The 8,805-nt window shown below is 34.5% G+C and overlaps 1 long non-coding RNA gene across 1 annotated transcript; it reads left to right on the top strand.

The window, feature by feature from the left end:
- Positions 1-7,703: 7,703 nt before the first annotated feature.
- Positions 7,704-8,497, top strand: LOC140248600 (uncharacterized). The gene is made up of 2 exons (XR_011902856.1): positions 7,704-8,081; positions 8,112-8,497. It is a non-coding gene; the product is annotated as an uncharacterized lncRNA (long non-coding RNA).
- Positions 8,498-8,805: the final 308 nt, after the last annotated feature.

Genomic DNA, 8,805 nt, shown 5'->3' on the forward strand with positions numbered 1-8,805 from the left:
TTGTCCCCACTGTGTCAACAATTTTTGTTAAGCACTTTCCAAATTGTCATAAATAGATATATTCAAAATGCTTCTCACTGTTTCTAAAAAAATTTGGTTAAAATAATCCATTTACAGAGGGTAAATGTTCCTATTTAGTATAAAATATGTGGCATCATCTTGGGGTATATGTGAATGTACACACACATACTAAAATTTTATACTTGAATTTCCTCTGTAAAATCTCTGGATTTTGTCATTAGAAGAGTCTGATTAGAAGCAATGATAAGCAAGGGTGTGAATGGGAGTATGGAAAATGTGACTGGAGGCATGATGCTCTGTCTCCTTGCTTAAAACTGGAAAAAAAAAAAAAAAAAAAAAGATACAGAAATAATCTACCACAATACACACTATTTCTAAAAGCACTTTGAAAGACATGCTTTAAATACCCTTCATTTACTTGAATGAGGAGAACACAATTCTGGACCTTAACACAGATTGTTAGGTTTTTGTGTTTCCTATCAAACAAGTCTGTTTCACTGAATGAAGACTAGAAAAATAGAGGCCTTTCCTTAGAAAACTGCATATATTAACTTTTTACTCTGACAGCCTTACTGAGAAGTGTATTTTTCTTCATGCTCAAGTAATTACAGCATTTCCATTAATCAGCTAGCTTTGTCCTATTCTCATGGTGAAGTGTGTCAAGATAGAGGTTCTGAATTTATTTTGATTCTCATGCCTTAAATATTTACCGAGAAAAACATGTAGCTAAGTTGTTTTCTTGTTCAAGTCTTAGGAAACATCAGCAAGACCAGAAGATGAATTTCAACTGTCTTTTCCAGTATTATAGATGGTCTCATGAACTTACTGTTCAATATCCCTCAAGTGTTTTCACCAACACAAAGATTTTATAAGTTTGTTGTCAATAATAAAATAAAATAAAAATAATAAATAAATAAATAAAATAATTCTGTTCTGCAAGATGAAGGGAAAAATCTTTTCATAGGATCTAAAATAATAATAGCTTTTTTAAAAATAACTTTTATGACTCTGGTTAACAACTAATATATAATATTATATAATATTAATAATCCTGAGAATGTTATCATCTGATTATGAAGGCTAAAATACTCTTTTTGTCACTGCTTTTTTTATTTTCCTTCTTTAACTTACAAATTACTGTGTACTAAAAAATATAGATTAAGAAAATAGGTAGATGTGCAGATCTTTTTTACTCAAGAGTTTGAAATAAAAAATAGTTGATTCCATAGATAAGCCAATGCACAATAATATACAGTATCTTAATGTTTCTGCCTTTTAAAAATATATCTAAATCCAGCACTAGAATAAATTATGCCAATTTTCAGTGAAATCGTTCAGCTAGCTTAGTTGATCTAATGGATAAAATAGGAAACCTGTATCTGCATGCTCGAGAACTTCAGGAACAGACTAGTAGCTGAGCGTAATTGAAAGGGTGATAGACAATAAAACACATTCTTTCACATAAGAAGCAAACAGAAACAGATATTATATAACCAAAATGGCCACAAGTTTTACCATCTGAGTTTTGATTAGATATAAGAAAAAACTTTTTCTCTCAGAGAGTGGTCAGGCACTGGGATGGCCTGCCCAGGGAGGTGGTGGAGTCACCAGCCCTGGCAGTGTTGAAGAGATGTCTGTATGTGAAGGTACGAAATATGGTTTAGTAGCCAGTGGTCGCAGCGGTAATGGGAGGACGGTTGGACTAGATGATCTTGTAGGTTCTTTCCAACCTTGTGATTCTATGATCCTATGATTCTATGCTTCAGTGAACCTAAGCAATATGCATTTCTTGAATAATTATTAATTTTTATGGAAAAGTATTTGAATTTATTTTGCATTAGAAACATTACCTGAAATCTAGGAATTTTGTTGTTGTAATATTCTCTTTGATTATGACCTTTTCCAGAAAGTAGTAAGAATTCCAGGTAGTGCAGTACAAATTGACTTAGAAAAGTTTGTACATCACTTCTGTTGTAATTCTTTTTGACTGCTGAAACTATTCATCTCTAAAATCAAATTAAGGGACAAAATATTGTTGAAATGAAAGGAGGAAAACTGTCTAGGCAGTGTAATAAATGTATGTATGTAATAAATGCATAAATAAAAAAAACCCAAAACAAGTACCTTTACTAATTTTTATATATACTGTCACATAATGAAGTATTCTTCTGAGTAGCAGATGTTTCTAGAAAGAAAAATCCTTGAAACAGACATGGTTCTAAACAGTTAAGAAACAATGACTGAGAAAGTAATTTATTTTGAAGACATTAGCACTAAATTTAAAAGTGGTAATATGACTGTGGAATATTAAAAATGAATAAAGTTGTTCCAAATACCTCTGAAATACTTTCTTTTGCTGTTGAAATGTTGGGTGTTTTGTTTGTGTGTTTGGGGTAATTTATTTGTTTTTAATCTCATTTTAATGAAGTTTTGCTGTAACCGTTTGGAAATGGAATCAGGATTGATTCTAGGCAAAACTGGATGGACCTTTTCTACACATCTACACAGCAGTCTAATCTGTATGTTCTTTTGGTCAGCCTTACAAATTGTCATCAAATTCTTTTGCACCAAATGATTAAAATATTCAGAATATTCAATAACGTGTTTATACTGCCTGGAAAGTAGAATTTGTAGAGAAGATGATGACCTATTTCTGATGTACAGATACAATTGTTGTATACATAGGAGCATGGTTGATCGACTTGGACATGCTGGGTGAAGTTTTTAACTGATGTGCTGGGTTTCAGGTTTGTCTTTACAAGCCACACTTCAGCATGAGATGAAGCTTCAGTACATGCGTAATTTAAAACCTAAGAAATGGCTGATGGTGGAGCATTTCCTCAAAACTTTGTCATACTGTGTCCCTCCTGCAATATCTTGGTCCATGCAAGCTACCCATTTTCTCTTTTCTAAAGCTACATTATCAGAGAGGTAGAAAAAATGTGGCTTTGTGTAATGAAGGGCAGCTCCATTAACTGGAACATCTGGACATGTGTATCTGAGCTGATCTTGGCTTTTCATTCTCTCTTAAATATTAGTCTTATAGGATCACTGACTTTCAACTATATAGTGAGTGGGAAAAAAAAGTGTTTCTTAAAACCAGTAGTAGTAAATATGAAATCAAGTAGCATAAGCATTCATTACTAGTTTGTCTTACTCCATATTGAATTTTACAACCAAAAATATCCAAAAGTCATTAAAGGAAGTATTATTTCATCCCTATTCTCTTGTCTGTCTTTCAGACAACATTGATGAAAGGAAAAGTCCCCTTTACAGTGGGATTGGGTGCAACTATTTGCATCCTTGAGCAATTTAGCTTATAATCAATTTTCTCCTTTTTTTTTAAATTTATTTATTTATTTATTTATTTATTTATTTTCTTTGCAAACATATGGATTCCTACATCTTTTGGGATACTATGAATAACACCTGTGCTTCTGTGCTTTTTGGTCAATAAGGGTGTGTCTGAACTCGTTTTATCTAGTTATTAGACTGTGATTGAGTCAAAAGTAATTGTTTTATTTTTGCATTCTTTAATTACATTTTTTCTGACTTGCTGTGAAAGAAAAAGAAATAAAAGAACCTTCTCATCTCTGACTTGATTAAACTGCTAGAAGGAAACAGTTGTGTCTGGGCAAGAAATGGACAACATTTCAGTGCAGTTTTGCAATACAGGTCAACAGGTAAGATTTTCCCAATTTGATTAAGAGGAAACATATTGAATCAAAAGCAAAAGTTACTGAGTAATGTTGTTTTGTAGGAGGTTGGCTGACAGGAAAAATAGGGAATGAAAAAATCTAATATGCTTAATTAGATGCTAATGATGAATTACTTGAAAATATTTCTCATTATCCCATATCCTAGAAAGACATATGGGTAAAAATGTATATTTAACTTTAGGGAAATATATATATGTGTGTGTGTGTGTGTGTATATATATATATATTTCATTACTTACTAAATACTAGAGAATTATTTGTTGTTTCATTTCTAGCCACCACCTTATTTTTCTGTAACAGTCTATTTTTATATTCTGTGACAGGAGCTATCGATATGTACTAATTTTTTAGTGAAAAAGGCAATTTACTTTTATTTGTCTCATGTGTTTGCTTCCAAACTTTAAACATCATTCTTATTTTTTCATCCACTCTTTCATCACTATTATGAAATAGTTATTGATTAGTAAATATCTTACTAGCTTAAATACCTTAAGTTTTACTAAAAAACTGGATGTCACTTTACTAGATAGAAGTCACAACAGTATGAGTTCTGCTAGAACTTTAATCTATGAAAGAAATCAAAATGGTAAGTGAATCATTGCACAATAAAGCCATGAGGTGTAGAGCAGAAAATGACTACATTTAGTACATTCGTTGGCTGTACATCTTCAGAGATCTGAACCTGTACATTTATTTTGAATATTGGTTTCATGTACAGCACAGGCTATACAGACAAACCTGCTGGGAAATTAATCCACTCCTGCTATCTTTCAGTAAAACATTAGGGCTCAGACAGATTTTCTCAGTCTCAGCATGAAAGAACTGACAGTTTGTATAATAACTAGGTTGGAAATTGTCCAGTAAATGATTCAAAATTTGGTTACATGGTTCATCAGCGCTAGGGGTGCCTTCAGATAATGCTTTTCCATATGCCAAAAGAGCAGATGTGTGAACTCATTGTCTTTAAAGGATTATAAATTGAGTTTCTTGCTAAGTAAATGCCAGCTAATATTTTGTTTCTAAGATGAGGGCTTGTATAAAACAAGTGGTTAGAACTATTCTTCCTCTAATGGGTAGAAGTACTGACCAAGCAATGACAATAATGATGTTTTCCTCTTCTGATGATTCACTTATTTCTAACTTAATTCAAATTGCAAATAAACAGAAGCATGCCAGGAAGTACATTCTTGCATGTTATTGAGAATCCTTACAGATGCTTTGGGAATACAAGATACTCATATTTTTTAGAAGAAATGCAAAAAAAGATGTAGAGTTGATAAAATCATATCCAAAATCTTTCCAAAATTGAAATTCATGAACATTATTATTATTCATTTATGTATTCTGTGTGTGAAAAACTTCTTATGTGACATTTTTCCCTGCACTATATGGTGTCTCAAACTATTTTTCTGACTAGCTGATGAGATATGAAAATTGCTACAGACTAAAAATATTTCAGCTTCCAATGGCCGTGTCTTTAAAGTGAGAATTCCAAAGTATAATTTATATTGCCATTTCTATTCTAAGAAAAATATATTTTCAATTCACTCACATATAATCTCTCTGAAAGTAAAATGGAAGTCTGTTGGGTCATTGGATATAAAATATATCTAGTAACTGCAGGCAGGTATTTAAATTTGTCTTGTAACCACACACTGGCAGCAGTGCTTGGGCTGCCCCAGTACTGCTCTGTTGCTTATACTTTCAGGAGGACTAGAATACCGCAGAGGGACATCTTAATGAACTTATTTGGGGAACTTACAGCAAAACTGTTTGTAATTGACTGCACAAGTTATTGAGAAATCAAAAAGAAAAACATAAACACTGAAAGTGTAGCTTCCCAAGGGACCGAACAGGCTTTCAACCAAATTCTTCCAAAAAAATGATGCTGCAGAAGGATTTTTATACTCTGCAATTATGTACATTGAACTTGATTCTTAAGGAAGTTTTGCAAACAAAAAGTAAATGTTGCAGTAGAAGTTATCCATATTAAAAATTGTAACATCAATCATGCCTGCCCTACAGTGTAAAACAGGGTTATCTCAAGTACAAAAACATATTTCTGTATTTGTTCGTTGTCAAGAAATTCAGTGAAAAAATAGGGAAATTTCAGAGAAACATAGAAATAATTTCATACACAGTTAGCAAATTAATTCACATAATAAATGAACTATAAAATAAATCTCAGTGGCTACATATAGATATAATTCCCCATGTCATCAAATTTAAAAAAAATATCTCAGAAAACATGTTATGTTGTTTGATTCTCACTAGTTGGGTATGACCTACCACTTGTACAAGCTTATCTTTGTTTCAGTATATTTACAGGAAATTTTGTTTATTTAGACTCTTGGAACATCTGCTGCTTGTAGTCAGTTTCAGTGACTGAAGGAATACATTTTTATTGTGAGCTGAAGTTGAAATATTATATTTGCTTTGAATTTAGGAGACTCAAAATGGCTTGCATTTGAGAAGAAACTTTAACCATTATTTTTTTTTCCCTCCCTGCTGGTGTAGGCTCCCTTTTCCATGAAATTGACTTGCTTGTCAATTTCTTTCTTTAAAGGTACCTATGAAGGAAACTGTGACTAAAGCTATATGCATTTTCACTGTTCACTGCTAATATAAAATACATTATTGCCGGTAGCAAGGAGTTTTCCTTAACAAGTGCTTCTACCAGCATCACATGAATTCTTCCAGCTTTGTGGATAGCATGATGTGACATACATTGAATGGCAAATCTAGTACATACGATTCATTGCTGAACTAAGGTATTATTGAACTGAAAGGGCAAATAATATGAGGCAATCCTTCTATATTGGAGAATTGTAATGACAAGGTTGGAAATTATAAGATGTCCTAGAAGTTTTATGAAATAAAGAATTAGTATTAAATTCAAACAAACATTGTTAACAGATCCTTAATAAACTGATTTTGTTACAATTACAGTTCAGGTAATTGTATGTGCCTTCCTGTTACCTGTTATGTAAAAAAGCTTATATGTCTGCCTTACTTGTAGCAAAGATCATTATATTTGAACATATTGCATTGATGCTCCTCCATGTCCCATGTAGGATAAATTCACTTTCTCAAACAGCTAATTTTGGGTATATTTATCCTTCTATGTAACAAGATTATACAGTTTTTGTAACTGAAGTTTTCACAGTAAATACTGTTAATTGGCAACAGTAAATATACATCTAAAAATATGTAATTATTATTTAACATTAAAAATAATATATAAAAAAACAGATAAAAGTGATGAGAGATCTGTAAAATTTAATCTTTTGTTACTATTATTATATTTCTAGTCTAAATATTTTTCATTAGTCCTTGGAGTATTATCACAAGGACAGAGTATAAAAGAAACTGGAACAGAACAACTACAAAAGGAATAAAAGTGCAAGCCAGTCACTAGCCAAGATGATGAATGATTGATTAAACCATGAAGGAAAGTTTGGTTGGTTCTCTTGTCATTTGCAGTAACTCAGTATTGGTCCACTGTATCTCCAGGCAGCATTGCTCATGGAAATTAAAAGTATTAAATACTTAGGCCAGCAATATTCCAGGATGCCAAAATGACTCAGCCACCAATACTATGTTCATTCTATCAAGACTAGAAGCCAACAGCAGTAAGTTCCTCAGAAGTGTCTGAAGGGAAAATTCAAATTATAACATCTATTCGGTGGTCATTTCTGACCACGGAATGATCTGGTTTGGAGGGCATGGAGTTAAAAATTGGAGGGACTGAGTTAAAAATTGACTGGAAGGAGGAATTCCAGAGACAGAATATCTTCATGTAAGGAAGTGAAGTTTCCCTTGCTGGTAAGAAAAGCCACAATTATCCAGAACGTTGTCAGTCCATGGAACGGGAGTATGAACTCTTTAATTACCCATGCTTTACATGATGTTATGATGTGGAATACCAATAGCAAAATTACAAAACCATGTGTCTCGCTCCAATTAAGGAGTGAGGCAAGGTTCCTTTGATAAATTATGCTCGGCGTGAGATTAAGAAGAGAAACATTCAAATGTTGATCCGACCAGTTTATTGGGAATAATAGATGGCTGAGGGGATGGGGAAGGGAGAGCGGCGGATACCAAAATTAGGGTGATGGGGAAGGGAAAGTGGGCGATAGGAAAGGCGGAAAAGGCAAGAATTACGGAAAGCGGGGAAAGTCACCTCCTGAACGCAGCAGCGTCCCGTTGCACGTCGTTTCGTTGGACCAGGAGGAACAAGCGCAGGGGAGAGCCGCAGCAGAGGGTCAGGCCGCAAGCAGCAGATCGGTGCAGCGCAGAGCGGGAGGTAGAAAGGGCAGCGAGGTATCGGGAGGCAGCGAGGTCTTACGGAGCAGGGTCTCGGGCAGCGAGGTCTCACGGAGCAGAGTCTCGAGCAGCAAGCCCAGGTGAATCCGGTGTCCGCCGTAGGAAGACGTTGGAGGAATCTGAAGCCAGATGCCTAATTTCGTGGCTTGTCCGTGCCCTTTTTATCCTACTTCGTCCCAGCCTTCGAGACATTTCTGGAAGGCCTGGGTCAGAGTCCTGTGAATACCTTGTTGATCCTGTGAATACCTCAGTGATGGTCCTCTGAATACCTCGGTGATGGCCCTCTTCCTTGAGATGGCCCACACAAAAAAGACCACTTAAGGGCCATTCCTCAGTATCTTATCTCCCTTTCGTAGCTCCCGGACTTGTCCATCTGTCATCTGTCTGTCATCTGTCACATCACCCTTAAACAAAGGGGGTCTGGAACCGTGGCTCTGACTTGCCTGGACTTGTCCTTCTGTGCGTCTCAGACAAAGGGAGTTCTGGAACCTTGGCCAGGCTTCCCTGAACTTGTCCATTTCAGCAGACTTTGAGACAGTAATGTAAAAAGCATGGCCTCTTACACCATGACATTTGAATTGATTTTTAAAGGCAAGATATATGATTTTCATAGTTGCAACAAAATTCAAATGACAAACAGCAACAACAAAAACAAGTATCACATGCTTTGTTCCTAGAGATATGGAAATATTTCACTTAGCATTTCATTAACATATAAACATCCCTTGGAGGAAAAGGA

Source organism: Excalfactoria chinensis, chromosome 2 (genome assembly GCF_039878825.1).
Source record: "Excalfactoria chinensis isolate bCotChi1 chromosome 2, bCotChi1.hap2, whole genome shotgun sequence".
NCBI lineage: Eukaryota > Metazoa > Chordata > Aves > Galliformes > Phasianidae > Excalfactoria > Excalfactoria chinensis.